The sequence below is a fragment of the Herpailurus yagouaroundi genome, unplaced genomic scaffold (assembly GCF_014898765.1).
Source record: "Herpailurus yagouaroundi ecotype Mexico unplaced genomic scaffold, PumYag 140, whole genome shotgun sequence".
In the NCBI taxonomy this organism is placed as follows: domain Eukaryota; kingdom Metazoa; phylum Chordata; class Mammalia; order Carnivora; family Felidae; genus Herpailurus; species Herpailurus yagouaroundi.
Window position 1 is genome coordinate 28,820,080 of NW_024412395.1, and position 24,867 is coordinate 28,844,946.

Consider the following 24,867-nt stretch of genomic DNA (forward strand, 5'->3'; position numbering starts at 1 on the left):
GGGACATTTTCATAATGCACTGATAGTAATAGAAAGCACTGATTTTAGTTCAGAGTATAGAAAACCTACAAGATAATGATAGGAAGATTTTTAAATAATAGAGTGATCATACACACAAGTTCATTGAGTGACAAAGGTACATTTTTCTCTGAGAAAGTAGTGGGCAGGTCCTCTGCTATTACTAATCTAATTCCTGATGAGACAAGTAAATTAGTCATTTGAAAACTCATGTCATTGCTATTTTTTAAGACATGGCGAAAGGCTGAATTTATGATGCTTGATGCCAGAAATGCTATTTGTTTTCATATAGCATCTACAGTACAGGTGACTAAGGCATAATAACTACCCCCAAAAGAATTCCATTTGAAAAATTGCTTTATTTTTTTTTTCTTGGTCAGTATGAAGAGGATGAGAGGCAAACAAATTATATTTGTAGCATGAGAATGAACTATTTTATCTCATTTTTAAAAATATACAACTTTCAAACAGCTTCCAAATTGGGATCCTGCATCATTAAGCATTTGACATTTGTCCAGTTAAAACTATTGACTCATGCTTTCATTGCTTCCCCCTCAAATTACTACAGTGCCACAGCTGATCTGACTATATTTTCCATTTCTTATAAATAGCCACAAGAAAAGTATTAATTATCCTTGTACGATTTAATGCACCAACTGCCTTAACCTTTCAGGTTTTCTTAAACGCCAGCATAACAAGGCATATCCATGGCAGCAAATGTGATTTATGACAGGAATCTTTAATTTCTGTTTTTAAATATGTTACCCACCGATCTGCATACATTTAAATTCGCCTGCAACACTTTTCTCTGTCTTGAGGCTGTTGTTTAATATTCAAGGATGATTTTTGTCCACATACATTTTGGTCTATGTCACCTCAGATTAAATTATTACTGTTTGCAGCCTTTTCGGAGCAGGCCTCAGGCCCTTATTTACAAGAATCAATGAAACAGTAATGAAAATCCATTTTTCATACTATCAGCTCTGGCCTGCTTTTATTTAGTTAGCTGTGTCTAAGCAAGCAATTCATTTTGTGCAAATGTCATGTAGAGAAAAAAGGATGAGCCGTGAAAGGGTTAATCATGAAATAAGACCTAAGCTTTCCCCCATATAAAAAGCATCCGTAATGTTAAAATTAAAAAAAAAAAAGCCTTTCTTAATGTATGCAAAGTAATGTATATTGACACATAAGCAAGGCTTTTCATGATGAATATTGAAATATATATGCAAAGCACAGGAAATGTGTAACATGTTATAGATCTTTCAGTGTACATTTAGAGGAAATGAACCATTTATATTCTACAATTTAGTGAATACCTACTGTTTATTGGTACAGAGCACATAGGAGTATATTTGTCTTAGTAATTTATTTAGGTAAATATATTTATTCTTCTAGGGGTTCTTGTGCTTTTCTTGGTTCTATAGTACTAGACATAAATATTTAACAATGCATTGTCTCAAATGTTATTCATGTAATTTATCAGAGAAAACAGTGGAGTTGTAATAACTTTTAAGCCTGCACCTTCTCTTAAACCTGAGATTGATTTACAATGCAAGAGACTGAGCTGGATTTTCTTCATACTGCTGAGGAGAATTATTTACTAGTTCTAATTGAGATGAGCTAAACTAGTCCAGCTACCAAAAGCACAAGGTTCATTTACCCCTTTTTTGAATCAGCTTTCTTAAGCAAATACTTCAGCTGTAAAAGAAAATGGTTAGTGAGAGAAGAGAGCATTTAATTATTATGAATATATTTCCCTGCATTTGCTGACCTACCCATTTTCCTTTATACATATATGTATACACAGAAATATACATATATATTACCTCTTGTGAGTATTCCTCTTGGGAATTTCTTCTAAATTTTAATGCACTTGCCTATAAGGATGTCAGTTCAAATTATAGCTAAAGTCTTGTAAAAGTGACTGTCCACTTTTTAATATTATGAAATAAATGAATAGAGAGTGAGAGCATTTGGAGTCTTCTTCATCTTTGCTATGGACTTTCTTGTATATACATAGTAAATATTAATTCTGGACTTTTCTATCTGTACATTTTTTATATTACAGTTGGTTTTTAAGGATCCGTGTCCTATGTTTGGGGATAAAATTTCTAACACTGGATAATGGGCAGATCTGAGAACTAGCTAATTTGATAGTTCTATTATCTTTTAAAAGCTGAGAGTAATTTTCCATAGAGTCAAGATGTCATAGTCCTGAAGCTGCATCTGAATAGTGGATTCAATACTGCCATTGCTCATACAGATCAAGACAAGGACTGGTAATTGAACAGGCTACTGTAACCGCATCAGACGTGAAACCAAAACATTTGGTCAATCTCAGTTACCCGAGTTGTACTTAACCTTCTCAAATGTTGTATCTGTGACAGTGTGCACACAGAGTAGTTTTCGTTCTGATATCAAAGCCTTACATGTTGAGATATCAAAGTATAGAAAGAGCACAACCATCTGAATTATCAGAGTCTGAATCATTCTGGAAAAATAATCATTAAAATTTTTTATTGTTGAATGAACATCGTTAGCTCCAGTCTGATAAGAAAGAAAATTAATTGGTTGGTAAGTGCTAGGACATAAGTTGTTCTTTTCTCATATCTTTCCTTGTACGATCCACCCACCGTTGGTTTGCCTTCCCACTGGCAATTATAAAAGATGCCGAGGACTAAAAGGTTTTCTGCCAGACATATAAATTTTAAAGAATACAGGTATTGTGCTTTCAAAACAAAACAACAACAACAACAAAACCTGCTCTTAGATCTCGAAATGTTTAAGAGGGAAAAAACTCACAAAGCTTAAACTTTTCAAGTTCGAAAGAAATCCAATTGAGTTTCAGTTATTCAAGCCATTTACACTGCCTGTCAGTAACCCCACCACAACTGAGTAAATTTTGTTTAGCTTGAGACATAAACTTTCTCACTTACACATTTTTATACATATAATTGCATTACAAATCCAACTTATGTTCCGTTTGCAAGCTAGTCCCTCCATTACCAATTCCTGTGTACAAAGGACCAATAGATGTCGGCCTGAGCTCCATGCTCTCCTCTCAGAGTATATGAGGAGTGATGACCCATTCATTCTACATTTCATATTATAGCAACAAAATATGGTCGAGGCTTGGGAAAATACCAATGTTATATGTTATGTTTTAAAAAGAAAGAAATTTGTTATTAGCTTCTCAGTTGGGTATCTATTGACTGAATATAGGAGATGAGTGTTGAAAAAAATGTACACGAAATTTTTATTTGATTTCTCTGTTATATAGGATTCAACATGACTTTTTAAAAAATCGTTTGATGTTTTTTATTTTCTAAATTTCGTGCGATGACTAGATGCTAGATTACATTTCCATAACAAAAAATATTTTTTAAGAGAAATGAGAGAATTCGAGTGAGAAGGAGGAGGGCAGCCAACTGAGTTCAGAACAAGTAACACCTCACTCACCCAAAGAGGATGCTGTCTTTTCCTTCACTTTTCTTTTCAGTGGAAATTATTCCCATGAGATATTTATCTAAATTTAGAAATGGTATTTTTTTTTAATTCCTCGGAGAAGATTGAGAAGAGACCATGATTATCAAATATGAATATTGCTTCCTTACTAAGTCCTAGCTTAGATCAGTTGTGTGAACAAATGGGAAGTATGATGGTGGGGGATAACCAGGGGAAAGAGGGGGCAAGCACTGTGATGAGTAGATCTGGATGTGGGGCCACACTGGGATGGGGTTTGGCATGAAATAAATGTGCTTGGGAGCAGACACCGTCACTTTCTCATCATGCGAAAAATAGTTAAATCCCACTCTACTTGCATATTCTCATCTGTAAAATGGTGGTAAGTTCAGTACCCACCTCACAGAGTTGTGATTACAATGAAATAATACAATATCCATAAAGCATTTTTAACTCTTCTTGGCAAATAGTAAGAGCTTTAAAAATGTTAGCTATGGAAAGTATATTTAAGTGTTTAGGAATCAGTAGATAGGGTTATTTTAAATCAGAGATAGATGCAGAAAGGGAGGTGTAAAGGTATAATTTTTTAAATTAAATATTCCAGAAAAAGAATCAAGACAGCTTTGAATCCAAGAAAGAAGGGAGGAAGGGGGAGGAATTATCTTCATTATCCTCCTCATTCTCCTCTTCCCTGAAATAGCAGGACCCCTGCTGTCAAGAACTAAGGTTGGTATGATTAGCATTGATTAAATAACATGATTTATATGTGGGCTAGCCTGGGAACCTAACAACTATATTCTATAGAAAAACATGTAGCTAGTGACAAACAGCCAATCTACAAGTGAACATGTGGAATATACTCATTTACAAATTGACTTTCATATTTTATTATATCTTATTTTATATATATTACCTTCATATTTTATATCTTATTTAATTACATCCTTTTGTATTTACTTAACAAATAAATTTTAAAATAGCATTGATATATATTGATCTATAGGCTAGAGAATCAGTAAGAAGTAAGAAAACAGGAACCAGAGAATGTGCTATAACCATAATTTCTCAGATAGATTAATTATTGGTTAACGAATGTTCTCAATGAGCAATGGCCAGAAAAAAGTTTATGTTTTTTGGGGGGAGAGAGCCAGCCCTAGCTTAGAATTTAGAAAATTAACTACATTTATGAATATGTTCTATTGCATGGTTCACATCTCCTATAAACCTGAAGCTGGGAAAATACAGTAAAATGGAATAACCAATAGCTATCTATTAGATACCTGAAACTAAATCAATGTCTCACTAATGTACTTAGGCAAAACACTGGACAAAACATTATAGTGGACGTACTCAGTAACTAAATAGAGGAGGCAAAATAAAAGAAAAACATTTACATCTTTATTTTTCACGTATACTCTGTCATAGCACAGAATGTTACAATATGGACAAGAAAAGGAGCTATGCGTGTAAGAGAACCAGAGGAGGAATCCGTTTATCTCAAGTATATTCAGATTTCATCAAAGAATTATGACCATTTATGAAGAGAAAGGAAATATCAATTTCTAAATTTATATTTAATATTTACAAATATGTAAATGAGGCTGTCTCAGAAATGTCTCAGAAATGTAGCAGATGTCCCTATCTTCTTGGTGCTGATGGACTGCCTAGGTATTACTTGAAAATGATAGATTGGCAATGAGAATATTATTTTCTACTCTATTTCATCGTATTCATTTGGAAGCATTAGTTCTTTTAAAGAAGATTATACATGCAATCCAATCTTGACAGCCTGGCTCTATGTAATGGGATGTTCTATTTAAATGTGAGGACATATTGATCTCACTCTGAAGTATCTATCTAGTATCTATCAAGAGGATAAAGTTTGAACATTTTCCATAGTGGGTCCTGTTCCAAAATTTTTGAAATTGAATATGCTATAAAGAAAAAAAAAATAGTCACTTTTCCCTTCTTGATTTGGAGACTTTTTAAGCAAAGAAAAGAACATTGAAGGAAGTTGTGATATTTCTTTACACAGGATCTTTTAGCAGGAGGATAGAACACTTATCTCAAGGGAAAAGTAAGCCAAAAGGCCTGATTCTCCTCTATTTTGAAAAGTGGATCATTTTGCTCAGGAGCTCTGGGCCACAAACTGTCACAGTCTTCACAACATTCCCATTTATGGCAGTGTCCCTTCACATACACTATTTCTGAGCGATTTGAACTAAATAGCGATTTGAACGAAATAAATCAGTTTACTTTAAGATCTTGCATTTGCCTTGCTTATTTCAGATTTGGGCTGTGGAATTGTTCTCGCTAAATTAGTTTTATTTTTCACATCCATGTGTAGGAGAATGGAAAACATTTCTTCTAACAATATCCATTCAAAGGAGAGTACATTTAATTTGGAAAGAGAGTAGAATATTTTAACAAAATAAAAATTGACCATAGCTAATGGCTACAAGCAAGAACTATCATTTTGGGGTGTGTGTGTGTAATATATTATATATTCGAAGTCAAAAACTAAGAAAAATTTAGACTGCTGCATAAAGCATAAATAATACTGAATAATAAATGTTGTTTATTTAAATGTTCTACATCAAAGTGATTTAACTCAGATTAGTTCTCCCAGTAAAGTTTTGATTACATTTTACATATGAATAACCAGTGCAATAATTAGTAATCATACAGTATTATATTTGACTAATTGAAAATATCTTTATTTTAAAACAAAAACTAATATATACACATCTCTCTGTGGTTTAATGTAAGTACATTCAAATAAAATTTTGAGCTTTGAAGATATTTGTAAACTAATATCAAAAAACTATTTAAGAAAATTCCTTAGCAATTTTCTGTTTGAACAGTATGAATGACTATATGAAAGAGTTATGTTTATTCTTAAAATTGTAGTACAATTATATTAGCACGTAGATCCTGTGTTAGTGAAGACTCCTTGATATCTGAGACAAAATCCCATACATTAGAGGACCTAGAATATGAATCTGGGACTTTTAATTGCCAATACAATGGATTCGAAAGTGTAAGTATATAGTGTGTGCGTGTGTGCATATGCATTTGTATAAGATGTTTTCTTAAAGGTACCACTAAAACTGCCAATATAAACAGTTATGATTAAAGCATAAGACCTAGAAATTATCCTATATACCTATGATATAGGGAGAATATATAGCTAATTTTGACTAATAGTAGTAAAAACTTTGAATTAGAATGCAATTACACAGACTACTAGGGCTGCAATGAAATTTAGTGTCAGCATGCACAAAAAAAGGAAAAGGAAACACTGTCTTAGAAATAAATGTATATCCATTTAATATTCACAGGAAGTCAAAAGATTTTTGTAAAAGATGCTTCCACTCATTTTTATATTATGCCCCATTATATATGAAATAAATTACCTCTTCCTGACAAACTCGTGACTTTCTGTGCATGATATATTTTTCTCAAGAGGTATTTGCTATACTTTTCTTCCAAGAAAAAAGAGTCCGTCTTTTTATTAATTGCTATCTAACTGGAACCAAACAAGTCAGAGGGATGTAATTACTAAATAGCAGAAATTAGAAATGGGATGAATTTTCCCTTACCTGGCTTAAAATGGCAAACAGTTCAAAACATATACCCACACAATAATCATTTCTAGTTGTATTTGTAATGCATTATTAAAATCGATTTGTATCACATAGCTAATGGCTGAAGGAGTTGGCCCAAATCCATTCTGAATGATAGTGGGAAATCAGCCTGGGAGTCAATTTGCAGAATATTCCCTCTGATTCAAGTGAATGTTTTTGTAGAAATGTTGAAAGCTGCAAAATGTTCTTGGTGAATGTTTCTTAAGTAATCAAAAGGTCAAAATAAATTTGGAACGTCTTCCTCAAGGATTCATACGAGGCAATCTGGAAATAAGTAAAAGGGGCTATTTTTACTAGCTAGTGATTATAGATACTTTCAAAATATTTTGTTATAATAAAATATTCATAAAGTTTATCCTAAGAGTCATCTTTTCTGTATGTTTTGAAAAAACATGCTGAAGAGGGTCGTCTCACCTCCACTTCTGAGTCCACTTATCCGGCACTGCTTCCAACGTTGGCTATTCCTACCTACCATGCCTTGGTCTTCAGTCATCATTGACTTCATGGAAGGTCATCCTCTGGAATTTCAGGATTCATAGTATATTTTGGTTCATGGTTTGCCTGAGCAGAAGCTTCTCATGGTTAGGCCATCCCTTTCATACAGAATTCTTCTTTCAATTTTGGCCAAAGTACTGGACTGGAAATATACTTTAATGAAAAATTAGGAGAAAATAGAGGAAATGACAACATTGAAAACTTGCTGGTAGATTCAAACACTCTTTGTCTGTCTCACACACACAGCACATACACTCACAAACACACACACACTCACACTCAAACACAGGCGGTTGCTCTGCTGCATATGTTCTGCCCTCCCAGGTTTTTCTAGGTTTTTGTTGTTCCCTTAGACTCACCCACTACTTAAAAATAACTGTTTTGTTAAACCTGCATCAATTATAAACCAGAAACCTGACTGAGTAGTCTCTTCATTAGCAGATCCTTGTTCCTGACCTTGTTTTCCTTCTGGAGCCTTACCTTCTTCCAATATCTCCTAAAAAGCACCTTTTTCAATTTTCTTTATGTAAATACAACTCTGTTCTCAATGATGGTGTACCAAAAGAAGCTGGTTCCCTCCTATGCCAGGGTGACATGTAGTACATGGCATTTCTCAGCAATATTTTTTTGAGTGACCGATTTATTTAGTCCAGAGTATGCTCCCTCTTTGTATTTGCTAACTTCTAGACTCTCATGGGCAATTTTTTGAACAGAACACACACATTTCCCAAGGGCAAACAATGATTCTCCCAGATAATAAGATAAAAATCTCTATAACAGATCAACAATTTCCTGAAGGCAAGATATTGACAAGGCTACTTGTCTTTCATAGATATGGCTCTATACTCTTTCCCAGAATGCTGTTAATTTTCCTTTTCTGATCTTCCAGTTTCCAGACTGGGCCCAAGGGCCTTCCACACATAAAACGGGGTTCATAATAATGCTTTCTTAAATAACATAATACCCACCCTTGATTAAATTATTTTCATTTCCCTGAGCAAAAGTAGATTAGAGTAACTGGACATCCATGTGTAAAAAATGAATCTAGACACAGACATTACAACCTTCACAGAATTACTCAAAAAAAATGCAAAACTATACAACTCCTGGAAGATAATGTAGGAGAAAATCTATATGAACTTGGGTATGAGGACGACTTTTTAGACACAACACCAAAGCACTATCCATGAAAGAAATGATTGATAAGCTGTACTTTACTAAAATTAAAAACACATGCTCTGCAACAGACCTTGGCAAGAGAATGAAAAGAAAAGCCACAGACTGATAGAAAATATTTGCAAAAGATGCATCTGATAAAGGACTATTGTCCAAAATATACAAAGAATTCTTAAAATTCAACAATAAGAAAACAAACAGCCTGATTAAAAGTGAACAAAAGAACCTGGGCAGACGCCCCACCAAAGAGGACAAACAGATGGCAAGTAAGCATATGAAAAAATGCTCAACATCATACGTCATTAGGGAATTGCAGATTAAAATAACAATGAACTACACTACACACCTATTAGACTGCTCCAAATCCAAATCACTGATAACACCAAATGCTGAGAAAAATATGGAACAACAGAAACACATTAACGGCTGGTGGGAACACAAAATGATACAGTCACTTCAGAAGCCTGTTTGGCTGTTTCTTGCAAAGCAGCATACTCTCACTTTGCAATCCAGCAAGTGCTCTCCGTGGTATTTACTCAAATGAGCTGAAAAGTTCTACTGACTTAAATACCTGCATACAGATGTTTTATAGCTGCTCTACTTATAATTGTCAAAAATTGGAAGCAGCCAAGATGTCGTCCAGTAGGTAAATGGATAATCTGTGGTCCATCCAAACGATGGAATATTATTCAGTGCTAAGAAGTAATGAGCTATTGAACCCTGGAAAGATATGGAAAAGGCTTAAATGCATATTTAAAGGAAAGAAGCCAATCTGAAAAAGCTACATACTGTATGATTCCTACTATATAACATACTACAAAAGGTGAAACTATGAAGACAGTACAAAGATCAGTGATTGCCATGGCTTAGAGGGAAGGGAGGGGTGACTAGGTGGAGTACAAAATCTTTTTAGAGCAGTGGAACTATTTTTATGACACTGCATTTCTGGATACAGATCATTATACAGTTGTCAAAAGCAATAGAATATACAACATAGAATGTGAACCCTAATGTAAATTGTGTATTTGGGGTAATAATGATGTGTCAATGCGGAGTCATTGTGACAAATTTAATTTATCATTGTAAAAAATGATATTGATAGTAGGGGAGGCCATGCATGTGTGTGTGTGGGGGGGGGCTAGAGGTGTATATATATATATATATATATATATATACACACATGTGTATATATATATACACACATGTGTATATATATATACACACATGTATATATATATATATATATATGTATATAAATACATACACACACACATACACACACACACACACACACACACACACACACACACATTCTGGTCAGTTTTGCTCTGAACCTAAAATTTCCATGAAAGATAAAGTCTATGTAAACAACAAAAATAAGGTAAATTTGTAGTCAATATTTTCGGTTCTGTTTGCACCCTTATCCACACCTAAATATAACAAATACATGGAGACACTATAGAGAAAGTATCTTCTGTTTTGCACAGTGAAACCCTGCCCCCCACCACATCACTCCCTTATTCAAGAGTTGAACATCATGGGTTTGTTATTTCTATTAATAATGTAACATAATTAACATTTCATCCAGTAATTCATTGGGCCATAGTCTATAGGAACTTGAAAAATAATTTTACCATTGTAAATTAAAGCCTGTAAAGAAATTAAGCCTGTAAAGACTAAAATGGAAAATTAGAGCTGGAAAAAAAAATGAGTCCTTGAAATTCTACCTCTTCCCAAAAATGTGGGAAAAAAACCTGTTTCACAGAACCAACTCATCCTTCTTTTAATTTTATTAAATGATATGGATTCTGTTTACCGTCCAGTGATATCATCTTTCAAACTATTAAGTTGAGTAATTGGATCAATGTTTGTGTCTTTAGATATTTCTACTATGACTTTCTTCACTGAAAGTGTTTTCCTATTTACAAAATATTTTTGTATATAATTTTATTCTGTCTTCACCCTGGTCATGAAGAAACAGCCGTTGATGTTTTCTTATCACCTAGACCTAGTCAGCATGATCTGCTGATTTTTCCTGAGAAGTGAGTCCCAAACATTTTCCTTCTTGTACCCTTTTCTTAATCACTTTTCCTGTTCCTTGTCACCTCCTCCACCCTGATACCAAATTTACCTCTGGAATTATAAGCCTTTTGTGTGTGTGTGTGTGTGTGTGTGTGTGTGTGTGTGGCGGTGGGCAGGGGGAGGGTGTGTGTATGTGTGTGTGTGTGTGTGTGTGTGTGTGTGTGTGTGTGATTTCCATGTTGAAAATAGACCAAGAAAAAACTAGTAACCCATTTTCCACAAGAAAAAAAAATCCATTTCCTCAGCATGATTTTCCAGAATCTTCAAAATTTAGTTTTCACTGTCTTTCCAGTCACATTTGCCACTACTACCCCATTCCTTAATCCATAAACTTTATTTTCCAGACCCCGGTCTTAAAAAACCATGTGTTTCATGCTTCCATGTCTTAAATACACTCTTCCTTCTTGCTAAAACATCCTTTCTTCTTCCTGGCTAAAGTATATTCATGATCTAAATTCTAGCTACTATTATTTGATCTGTGAAATGTTATCAACTTTGCCATCCCTGGAGAGCACTAGTAGCTTCAGCTTTCCTAGGCCTTTACACATATCTACCAAATTTAAGTCAGTCTATTTCACCAGACTGAAATTTTCTAGAGAAATTGTTCATTTATGCAAAGCATATAGTAGACACATGATAAATCTGGAAGAATGAAGGAACAAATGAATGGTTCTCCATCTTTCACACTGAAGCTTACAGACTAAATAACATAGTAGAAAATGAATGAGGAAGATGGCTGGGAGTTGCAGGATTCCACTATTTTTCTCCTACAGAGATCACCTGGGAAACTTCCAAATTATAGATGCCATTTATTAGACCAGATCCAATGTGTCAAAGTCTCTGGGTTCGGACACCAGGATGTACAGATTTCTAAGGCTGTGCAGGTGAATAGCATCTGCAGGGAAAATTGAGAACGACTCTTAATTGCACCACATCACACCCACACCATGCGCAAAGGTAGGGTTTCTGGCTGGCACCACAGACACTGGAAGTCTTGTGCCAATATTCCTACAATTCCAGACTCTGGTTCAGGAAGAGAAGGGCTACTCTGAAACCATGCTTCCTGGGGGAGGCAGTGTGTGGCCACTCACCCTTTGCAGGTAAGTTAGGGATACTGTGAATAGGGCTATTGCAAAGTTGCTAATGTAAGGTATAGAATCATCAAGTCAGATACAAATTTGCCCGGAAATTACAGAAAAGAGTGGCTATCACTTATTCAAGCTGAGGTAACTTCTCCTACTCTCCTAATTCATCACTGTTTTTGAAAGGGCACACAATGTGAATGGACCAGAGATATAAAATCATCTAAAACTCATCTTTGTTTTTTTTACCTTTTGCCACACATCCCTTGAAAATGACTTTTTGTGCCTTTGGAATTGTGGGAGAATCAGATTTTAAAATAAAGGGGGGGAGCACTGATCTGTAGTTGGAAATTATATCTCCAAATATACACTTACTTTTCACTGTATGCATTAGCTGGTTTATTTTATTTTAATTTATTTTATTGCGTGTGTGTATGTGTGTGTGTGTGTGTGTGTGTGGTTTTTGTTTATTTGTGTGTTTTAAGCCACCAAAGACTTAATAATAAGACATTCAATAATTTCTTTGTGAATCAACCCAAATCCCCAAATCACTGTTTATTGATCCTTCTTCTGCTGTTATTGATTATATACGAATTCCCTAGTATCCTAAGCCATATACAATTTTATTTTCTTTCCCTTATTTTCTACCTACGTACTGTTCCCTTTGCCCTGAGCTACGAAGTGCCACATTCTGTGTGGTGTTACCTGCGTGTCATTTATGCAGAGGGGCAGTGCTTTGTCTCCTGCTGGTCTGCAAAAACAATCATCTCTGTGATTTTCTTATTTTGCTCTGGTGCCCAGTTTTCTTTACCCTGGAGGCAACTGATGGTGGTGAGCTAAGACCCCAAAATAGATTCAATAGCAGTGCTGCATGATCTTTTCATTATCTCAGGGTTGTCTTTTCAGATGCTCTGTTTCATTTCTATGTTGTTGAGAAGTTTGAAAGCTCCTAAGTCTAATGAGCATTAAAATCCTCAGGAGTAACTCTTCTCTTCCCATCAGCTGTTTCTGTGTGTGTGTGTGTGTGTGTGTGTGTGTGTGTGTGTATGTGTGCGCGCGCGCGCACGTGCATGCGCGCGCGCGTGTGTGTGTGTGTGTGTGTGTGTGTGTGTTTTGCAGAGTTCACTTCCTCTTTAATCTTGGGGCCTCATTAGTTCCTTTTATACTGGGATAAAGAGTTGAATTTTATAGAATGGAAGCTCACACTCTGAAAACACTGACATTTCCTCTGTCATCATGACTGCATATGGTGGTTGCTGTTACTGACATTTGTCCAAAGATTTAGTATCAAAGATAAACTTATTTTTTGTAGGTGCACCACGCAAATCTCTTTTGTTCCATAAATATTCATGTTAAAGATTCAAGAGTCAGGAGGAATTTTGGATACTCATATTAGTTCTTATGGGAATAATTAATGGAGGGCAGTAAATATGTGTTCCCATGTATGTTTTATACACACACACACACACACACACACACATACAGTGAAAGAAAGAGAGATAGAGACAGTGACAGAGAGACAAAGAAGGGGAAAGAATGAAGGTCTAGGTTAAGGCAACTCTCAAAGTCTATTTCATTTATCCACTGAAGAATCAGTGCATTAGAATTTCAGCAATATATACAGAGCCTAATGTGAGACCTTTGGGAAGGATGCTTTAGAGGCACTAAAAGATTATCTCTGACATTGAAAATGCCTGGTCTCTTGTCCTTGCCTTTTAGACCCTCTGTCTTCAAAGGCGTCGCCTCTAGAAGGACTGACTGCAGTGATATGCTTATAGCTCCATTTGCAGACTTTCTTATAGGTTCATAAATGGAGACTAGAAGGAGGAGGGAAAGGAATAAAATTTAATAACTGAATAAAAATGTAAATAAAGATTTGCCTAAAATTACTTGTCCAAGAAATAATTCTCCCTCCCCCTTAAGCTAATACTTTGATAAGCTCAGTACAGTGATCCTGATTTGGAGCGTGACCTTTGAAAATGCTCTCCAGCTTGATTAAAGATGTATTAAATTTGTTTAAATAAACCTCGTTGTAATGGCACATCATTTGTAAGAAGCTATTAGGGGGCTGGAAAACTGTGCTGCTGTATTTGCATGAAAATGTGCCCTGCTCGAATTGAGGATCTCTCCTGAATTAACTGCAAAGGGAAAGTGACACTTTCATAATTTTTCCTGACAAAAAAAAAAAAAAGAAAGAAGGAAGGAAGGAAAGAAGGAAGGAAACAAGGAAGGAAGGAAGGAAGGAAGGAAGGAAGGGAGGAAGGGAGGAAGGGAGGAAGGGAGGAAGGGAGGAAGGAAGGGAGAAATAACTTGATGCAGAACTCTGCAAAGCAGGGAAGAACAGCAACATCCACAGAGCCAGGCGCGCAATGCAATCAGTGCTCTCAGTCTGACCAGCACTCTCCATGTTCTCAAGGTACTTGGTGAAATGCAATCAATAATATTTATCTGCCAATTACTTTGCTTCCAGAATGGCTTCATCTTTGAGCCTGTGTGTGTGTGCACATGAATTATTTGAGAGTAACCAGATCCACGAAGATGTTCAAAAGAAAGCTGTATTGTCATATGCCTTGAAATGCCATGACCAGAATCCCCTCCCTGGCTTCAATTTTGGTGCAGTGTCTGCAAAGGTAATGCTCCCTGGGTTTGTGAAGCTTAAGTGCCCGAATGCCCTCACCCACCACTCCCAAATGAAGTATATAGTTGCCAGATGTACTGTAATTCCTGCCAATGGGTCCCAAATGAGCTGCCACTCTGATAAAAAAAAAAAAAAAGTGGCTGTGGGGAGTCTCTCCTTTAAATCAAATGTTAAATTAAAACCTTTCTCACTCTCCTGTAGGAGTCCTGGTTCCGGGCCATCTGCCAATCTGCAAGAACTCCGGCCTCTTTGGAGTTACCATTTTCCCATCCAATCAGGTACAAAGCTGCCCATTTTTAACCTGGCTTCTCTCTGATCAGTCCTTCTATTTCACTGTTGAACATTTGCAGCTTTATCTGTTTACTGAAAATCGTCACCATCTCTCCAGTGTCTGGAGTCTTTCTACTGAGATGCATGTGACCAGTTCCCTATGCTGCATATGAAGGGGATAAGGAAACACGATGCATCTCCTTGCCATGCTCCATCAGCCACTGGATTCCAGCATTATGCTAAGAGTTTTTACTAGTTCCTTTGGAATCTTAAAATAGCCACATGATTAGATAATATTCCCATAATTATAAGTTGACAAACCGAGACTCAGTAACTGGCCTGAAATCACATAATTAGCAAGCAGTGAAGCTATGTTTTCAGCTTAAGTGTGTCTGACTCTAATGCTCATGCCATTTTATTATACTAACTTTAACTGGAATTTACCATCTGGAGATAAATTAAAGGACCCAGCTATGGGAAACTGGGGATATTGATTAACAGTCCCAGGTTCAGAGACACGTGTGTGCATGTCCTCAACAAACTAAAATATTCATGCAGCAGGACAATTCTTTCCTGGCCAGTAATGTTTCGGGAGGAAGAACTGTTTGTCACAAATCATTTAGAGCCTCTCTTTCTCTCTTTCTCCCCCCAGCTCTCTTCCTCCACCCTCTTCCTCTTTCCCTTCCCCCTCCACTTCTCTTTCACTCTCTCACACTCTCTCTCTCTCCCTCCCTTCTTTGTCTCCTCCTCCTCCCCCCTCTCTCCCTCTCTCCCTCTCTTCCTCTCTTTCTCTCTCCCCCCTCTTTCTCTCTCTTAATTTTAAGCCTGGGTACTTTCTGTTAAATAGTTTTAGCCCATTTTCAACATTGAAACTTAACTTTTTATTTTTCTAAAAGAACCTAATGTAATTCGAGATTAAATATGACCAAATTGAGTTGTATTTTTGAAAATGACTTGTCACTTCTAAGTAATATTGCTTTTTTCTGCTGTCCAAATTTGCATGAAGGCAATTTAAAAAAGTTTAGAGAAATGGAAACATTGTTCTAATGTTAATAACAGATCTTAGATTTGATGTCTCCCAATCTAAGAAAGTCTTCAGAGAAAAGTGACATGTCAACCTTGTAATTTTTTTTTTATTCTTTTGGTTTTCATCCAAAATCTACTTTTAAGTTTTTCCTTCAGATTTGACATAGATAAAAAGCGACCAAATCGGGAATACACAGAAAACTCCGGAAGTTAGGGAAGCTATCATTTCTGGACAGGGTTCTAGCTAAATTTCTGTTATCTTCGGTTCAAATGAGCTGGTTGCTCCTGTTAACAATTTCCATCAGCTTGAAGCTCTAAAACGGCATCTCTACATTATTTTTTAAAACTATTTTCCATAAGTGGTACTGTATATTAAGATAGTGGAGAAAGGCACTTCTTTATTACTTGTCTAAGTGGGGTCCATATACCATCTGTACTCCCCTGATGTTGGTGGAGGACCACACAGGGGTACCTGCTCTTGGCCAGAGATCTCTGTATGTGTTTATTTGCTTTGCTAGAGACAAAGCATAAGGGATGTCTCTCTGAGACTTTTGCATAGGGGCCCAGAATTTAACCTAATGTCTCCCATAGGGGCCCAGAATTTAACCTAAGACTCCTGTCTCCCAGTGCCTTTTCCTCTTCATTTCCTTTTAGTTTTTAATTTACCATTCCCAGCTGAGATACTTGAGCAGATAGAAGCAACCCAGCTCCAGGCTAATTGGTTCATCATGCACTTTATGATAATTTTCATTCTGGATTTTGATTAGGTCAGTATGGTGACTGCTTTGGTCAAAGCTTGTAATGATCTGCCTATTAACTCTGAAATAGGGTCTTTGACTGTACTCATCTTATTAGATATCTCAGCTGCCCTTAACTCTGGTAACCATGAAAGATTACTGAACTATCTTAATGTCTTATGCTGGACTCTAATATTTTCCATGTTAGTTTCAGCCCTCTTCAACTCAGTGTGTTACTTTCATTGGAAATTCTAAATGTTGCAGATTGGAAGACGACATACTGTTACTCCTTAAGAATCTTTCTTAGGATCAGCTTTTCACGTGTGTCTAGTGTAGTGAAGTGTGTCCTTGCTGTTGCTCCTGTGAGTCAGCCAGACGTGGTGGCATTGGCTGCTCCGCCACCTACTAAGTTCTCTAACTGGTGACTAAATCACTTGCTCTCTTTTTTGCCTCTGTTTCTCCACTGTGGTCCTGAAAATAGCCAATATGGTACATCTACAATGTTTACCACAGTGTTCTGCACGTAGGAAGAGTTGGATTAATGCTGCTCCCATTGTTTTAGGATTATCGAAGCAGATGTAAAACATGGTCCCTTGAAATGTAGATTCAGACAGAATGTGCCATAGAGGATATTCCGGGTGCAAACTAGAATAATTTGGCCTCAGTTGTCTGGAGTTTTAGACAGCGATATTTAGGGAAGTGGAAATATTTACAGTTGATTCTATTCTCACTTTCATTTTGTGCGTCCAACATTCTATTAGGGTTTGGTTAATTCTATCCTGGCCTTGACTGGTATCGATCTCTATAAAACAACATCACAAAGAGGTGACACTTTCTTTGTTCACATTTTGTTGACTTCAATTCCTTTACAATTTATCGGTTAGCAATTTTGAGTTCATTTTGGATGGTAAATTTTGTACCGTGTCCAACCTCTGCTCCCACTTTAAGTTCTTATTTTCCTTCTCTTTAATATTCAAATAGTTTAACCATTTGGAAACTGGTATTTAATTTTGGTTGTAATGCAATTCGTTATCTTTGATAACGGATTTATGATTTAAACTTCCAACATGAGTCCATTTTATTCTCAAAAGGCTAAGAACTGCCAACAGACGTACTTTTACACAACCAATGAGAAAATCTGAAATGCCATTTTCTAAAACTGGATGTTCTCAAGGAAAAAAAAAATCTACTTATCCAAAATTATCTAATAAATAATATATTTAGAAAAAAAGGCACTGTTTTTCCTATATACAGACAATTCTACCTTAACTCACCTTTCCATAGTATTCTATTATATTGTATCTGTAACTAATTAACCTTTAATTATGTGTGTGTATGCATTTCTGATGCTTCTGCATTGATTCTTTATCTGCGAAAAAGGGATAAAGATTTTCATATTATTTACACAAGTGAAGATTCCTTGTTTTTAACATGTATTTATTGTTTTTCAATTAAAAGTAAAGTCTCAGGCTCTTGGGTTGGTTCAGTGGATTGAGCATCCGACTCTTGATTACGGCTCAGTCACGATCCCAGAGTTGTGGGACCGAGCCCTGCGTCAGGTTCCATGCTCAGTCTCTCTCGTCTTAAGATTCTCTTCTCTCTTCCTCTGCGGTTCTCCCCCGTTTGTGCTCTCTCTTTTTCTCTCTAAAATGAAATTAGTTAATTAAATCTTCAATCACATTTATTGAGATTTATCAGCTATTTAATGAGCCACAGTTCTATAGCTCTTAGGTACTATTTATATAAGAGTTAAGTAGAAAATAATCTGAAAGTGGCTGTTAATCTACAACAGGTTCTGAACCACAAATTGTCAAATTGGATATTCTTCTTTTCTTCCCAAAGCCATTTTCTTGAGAAAATTTGGCCTTGACTAATTTTGGTAATTCAAAAGAATCACTGTCTACAAATTATGTGTCTTTTCTTTCCACATACAGAGAACAATTCTTTTCTGAATTGTGGAGAGTTGTGTTTTAGACTCTTTTTAAGAGGATTTTCTAAAAATATATTTTTGGTGTTTTATTTAGAAATGACTCAGTTACAAAAGACATTTTGAATTATCTGATTGTAAGAGACAAAAAGAAAATGGGAAATAGTATAAAAGCGCTGCTGTCTGAGGGCAGCTTAGAATCTTACTTGCTCGACCCTTCTGTGGGTATGCTTTGAGGAAGACATTAGGGAGCTATCCAATAACTAGTGCCTCAGTTTGGGGTAAATTCTTAGAGGTAGGATCAACGTGCTTGTTGTGGTAGGCTTAGAAATGATGTAATTTACTTTATTGGGCTGGTTAACTAACCTTATCTGACTAGTATATAAATCGGTCCCCAAATTTATTCATTTACCACATGAACTAGTTCCCTTCCTGGGGCTAGAACACTGTTGTTTACTTCCAGGAACAGTCCCTTTATAAGCGTAATCACGAAACCAAATTAATTACCAGTAAGTTATTCTTGAGCATGGAAAAAGCAGCGTCAGAAGGGCAGGAATCTTGAACTTGGAAGACGTGTCCCAGATCCAAAAACATACTCTTTTGTGGGACTGAATAAAAGGGACCCACCGAAACTTAGTTTTTATATTCTTATCTCTCTTTATATATGTTTTTAAATTAAACATTAAATGTAGCCTACCACATTAATTTTTTCAAGATTACCAAATCTAACCTATCAATTCTATTTTTTTTCAATATATGAAGTTTATTGTCAAATTGGTTTCCATACAACACCCAGTGCTCATCCTAAAAGGTGCCCTCCTCAATACCATCACCTACCCCCCCCCCTCCCTCCCACCCCCCATCAACCCTTAGTTTGTTCTCAGTTTTTAAGAGTCTCTTATGCTTTGGCTCTCTTCCACTCTAACCTCTTTTTTTTTTTTTTTCCTTCCCCTCCCCCATGGGTTCCTGTTAAGTTTCTCAGGATCCACATAAGAGTGAAAACTTATGGTATCTGTCTTTCTCTGTATGGCTTATTTCACTTAGCATCACACTCTCCAGTTCCATCCATGTTGCTACAAAAGACCATATTTCATTCTTTCTTATTGCCACGTAGTACTCCATTGTGTATATAAACCACAATTTCTTTATCCATTCATCAGTTGATGGACATTTAGGCTCTTTCCATCATTTGGCTATTGTTGAGAGTGCTGCTATAAACATTGGGGTACAAGTGCCCCTATGCATCAGCACTCCTGTATCCCTTGGGTAAATTCCTAGCAGTGCTATTGCTGGGTCATAGGGTAGGTCTATTTTTAATTTTTTGAGGAACCTCCACACTGCTTTCCAGAGTGGCTGCACCAACTTGCATTCCCACCAACAGTGCAAGAGGGTTCCCGTTTCTCCACATCCTCTCCAGCATCTATAGTCTCCTGATTTGTTCATTTTGGCCACTCTGACTGGCGTGAGGTGATATCTGAGTGTGGTTTTGATTTGTATTTCCCTGATGAGGAGCGACGTTGAGCATCTTTTCATGTGCCTGTTGGCCATCCGGATGTCTTCTTTAGAGAAGTGTCTATTCATGTTTTCTGCCCATTTCTTCACTGGATTATTTGTTTTCCGGGTGTGGAGTTTGGTGAGCTCTTTATAGATTTTGGATACTAGCCCTTTGTCCAATATGTCATTTGCAGATATCTTTTCCCATTCCGTTTATCAATTCTAAATCACACCATGACTGTAACCTAGCATTAATTGTAAAAATCTCAATTTCAGACATTCAGAAAATTTGAAGTTATTCTTAGAATTAATAAAATACAGATAATAATATTGATTACTGTCTTCATCCCTTTGGGCTGCTATAGCAGGGTACCATGGCTAATAAACAACAGATATTTCTTTCTCACAGTTCGAGAGGCTAAGAAACACAAGATAAGGGCTACAGTAGACTGGGTGTCTGCTGATAACCAATTCTGTGGCTCACAGACAGCTTCTGGCTGTGTATGCACGTGGTGGAAGGGGAGGGCAAGAAGTTATCTGGGGCCTCTTTTATAAGGACACTAATCCCACTCAGAGGGCTTCACTCTTGAGACCTAATCACATCCCAAAGTCTCCACCTCTAAATACCAACGCAGTAGGGATTAGGTTTTAAGATATACATTTTAGGGAAATATAAACATTCAGTCTATAGCAATTAGGTAGCAATATATTTTTTTCATTGTTGATCCCTGAATACACATGGAAGCTTACTTTATTGCTTTTAACTTGGGTGAACAACTTGTCTTTTAATATGTCCTTGGTAAGTATCTGAACTCAGTCATTATATATTGACTTAAAGAGGTTTCTCCACTAGGCTACCACCAGGCTGAAATTTTCTTCCATTATTGCCTTTCATGTTTCTCTTGGTAAAAGCAATATAAAGTAGAAGTTAAACTATTGTCCCTACTTGAACATTATACTAGTGATTTAGTTCTTTGATAAGCATATCAGAGAACTAGAGGAATAGTCATACAGGATCTAGAGTTTGATTTTTGCTTTTACCATGAGCTATGTTAAATTATTCACTTTCTTTTTCAATACAGATCATAGAGGTACCAGTGAATGTTTTTGTGTAGGCTTAACAAGATCGTACACATACGGTGGCTAGTAAAATACCCGACACATAGCAGGTTATCTACAATTGTTATATCCCTTTTCCAGATCCACTCAAACCTCACCAGATCCACCTCACCTTCTCTTGTGCACTCTCCCTCCCAAACATGCTTTGAAGACAATGCAAGGCAGGATAAATCTGTTTTGAAGATTGCTGTTAAAATTAGGGGTTCCCATTCAAGGTCCAATCTTTGTTGTCTCATGAATGTTATTGAAATCCCCCTCTCTTTCTCCTCTGTAACAAATGTTTGCTGTCTCCTGTTTATAAGAGTACCGTGTGTTCCTCTCTCCATGTTCCTGTTCTTCATGCTGCCCATTAGCCCTCGAAACAATTCACTTAACAAACTAAGCCACCCAGGGGCCTGTACCTCTAAATAATGCAGATGTCAAAAGTCATAATCAATAAACCTCTATTTTCATTCACAGTTAAGCTTTGTAACAGCAGTTTCTTGTATTCCTCCACTATTTCCCTGTCCTTTCTTTTTAAAAATTTTTCCATGTTTTGGGGCGCCTGGGTAGCTCAGTCGGTTGAGCGACCGACTTCGACTCAAGTCATGATCTCACGGTTTGTGAGTTCAAGCCCCACGTCAGGCTCTGTGCTGACAGCTCAGAGCCTGGAGCCTACTTCTGATTCTGTGTCTCCCTCTCTCTCTCTGCCCCTCCCGGACTCATGCTCTGTCTCTCTCTGTCTCCGAAATAAATAAACATTAAAAAAACTTTTTTAAATAAAAATGTTTTTAATGTTTTTATTTTTATTTTTGAGAGAGCAAGATGGAAGGCAAGCAGGGAGGCTGCAGAGAGAGAGGGAGACGCAGAATCCGAAGCAGGCTCCAGGCTCAGAGCTGTCAGCACAGAGGCTGATGTGGGGCTCGAACTCATGAGATCATGACCTGAGCCAAAGTCAGATGCTCAACTGACTGAGCTACCCAGGCTCCCCTTTCCCTGTCCTTTCTTTCCTCAATCCACTGTCTTATGATTCCATACAAACCACTCCACTACAGTAGGCATCATCAAAGCCAATGTCAAAAAATTCCTTTCTTTATCTTCCTGGACTTTTTGAATACATCAGCCACTGCTGTTATGAAAACACTCACTCTTCGTGTTAACATCTCCATTCTCTCCTAAAATACTTTTTTGGCTCCTTTCGTTCTTTGCTCCCACCTCGATTGTCCTTTGTGTTTCACCTGCAGGTCTTTTTGTTTCTACTCTTCACTCTCTGTTTAGACAATCTATTCGCATAGTTGCCTTGTATAACTCCAGGGGAAACTTTTCAACTGATCTCAGGAATATACCCATCTCCCATCTCCTCTTGGAAATCTTAGGAACTGCTCCACACTCTAGGTATCTAAAGCTGACCCCATCATTTTCCCTTCAAACTCACTACTTCTTTATTTCCTATCTGAAACTGTACTATTACTGAAAAGAGAAATCTGAAGGTCTTGGAGGACTTTCCTTACAATATTAGAAAATATCTGCATTGATTATAATACATTAGATTTACTTAATATTTCTTAAATCTCTCCCCTCACCTCCCCCTTATCAACTTTGCTCTTTCTGTCATAATTGCTTATCAGTCTGTAACCAATGCAATCGGTGGGCAATAATTGCTTGCCTCCCCTGTAGTCCTGTTCCCTTTTCCTAACAGCTGTCCTTTACTTTTATTTAAGGATTTACCACTTCCCACCCTAGTCAGTGTTGCCTGCCTAGTGTTCCAACTGGGTTTCAGGGGTGAAGCTAGAAATTTGGTTCTGAGCCAATAGACATATCTTCACTAAGAGAGTCTAATAAGAGAAATGTCTGGACTCGTACAGAAACAATCCGAAATGAGTTTTCCTCTTCTTACTGGACTTAGATCTAAGAGGATGATGTAGGACTGGAATATAGAGGCCACTGTGCCACTAAGAACCTAAGTACAAAACCAACATAGAGAATGAAAGACTAAAAGAAGAAACTGTGTCTTGATAACTTTAAATTCTTCAGTTAAAAGGACCAATACGTTTACATTTTTGATTAGGTACTCTTGGATTATTTATTATGAATTATTATTAGTAGTACTACTGGTACTAAAATGTACTTAATTCAAATATTTCTTAACTACTTCTACTCTTATCAGCTCATGTCTACATTCACAAAGCCTAAGGCAGAAATGTATATGAGGGCTCACAGTGTCTAAATCTTTAAAAGATTTAAGTCAAGCTAAAAGTTGTTAAATAAAATTTGTCTCCATCTTTGTCAAACATGCATTCATCAAGATGAAATTAAAATATTATAAAGTTCTATTTTTTTAATGACTGAAAATAAGTAAAAGATCAAAGATAAAATTTAATTATTGAATTTCTGGTTGTTTCATGATAGACTGGTAAACTTTATATGGTTAATAAAAGAAAGACATATGAATTAAAGTATTCATTCAACATTATTTATTTTTATTTCTTAATTTCAGCTAAATTACTAAGTTATTATAGTCATGATTTTTGTATAATTTTATTTCTAATGGCAACATTGATGTAAAAGATAAGAAATAAAATGCCATCAATTCACTGTATACTGAATTTGTATATCATTTTACAAAATTCTTAAAAAGGAAATGCAAAAATAAATAGTTAGATTTCTATTTTTTCAAAAATACTTTTATTCTATTTTTGAAAATGTCGGTTTATTTATTTTGAGAGAGAGAGCACAAGTGGAGCGGGGAAGAGGCAGAGAGAGAGGGAGACAGAGAATCCCAAGCAGTCTGTCAGAGCTGTCAGAGCAAAAGCCCGACATGGGATTCAAACCCACAAACTGTGAGATCGTGACTTGTGCCAAGATCAAGAGCTGTCCGTTCAACCAACTGAACCACTCAGACATCCCAAGAATATTTTTATTCTTAAACAGTCAAAGTCCTCTATTAAAATTAAAAGTCAAATATAGGTTGTAATTACTAAATATAAGCTCACTTACTTAAATAAAGCAAAAATTGTTTATTTCAATTTTGAAAGTTTAATTACAAAAATTTATAAAAATTAAACTATCACAGTTCTTCCATTCTGTGCTTACCTAACCCCAACCTAAAGAAGTGGTACCATACATCACCATATTACCTCTGGACCTACATATAAAAAAGTGAACTCTCATTTGTTTAACATCAAAAAACATTCCTCAGCTATAGAGCTAACTGTCTCAAATACTGTGGTAATTCATGAATCTCTCCAGAACTTCAAATTAAAACATGAAGAAACACACAAAAATGGACATGACATCCCTGGGAAACAATACTTTGTACAAAAAAATTATCACATATATGCTCTCTGAGAGGAAGAATTTGACAAGTTAATTAGTTTGTCTTTCCTCTCACCAAGTGTCCATTGTTCATGCTTTCTACTCTCTGAAACACCGTCCTCTGGTATCAGCAGGAGTAACCTCCTTGCATTTTTAGGAAATTTAGTTGCAATTGGCTTTGATTTCAAGGACATAAGGCCAAATTATGGAAGAGACCAGAACAGTTGGGCTACACAGTGGACCTTCAGGGTATGGGTCTTACTGTGCTACTGCTGAGGATCAGAAGCACTCATCTATAATTTGATACATCTATCTGTTCTCTGTTTTTGATATATGAGGTCATCTAAAGTGTGGACCTCCTATGTTCAGGTCTAACGATATCACCTGCTCTCGTCTTTAT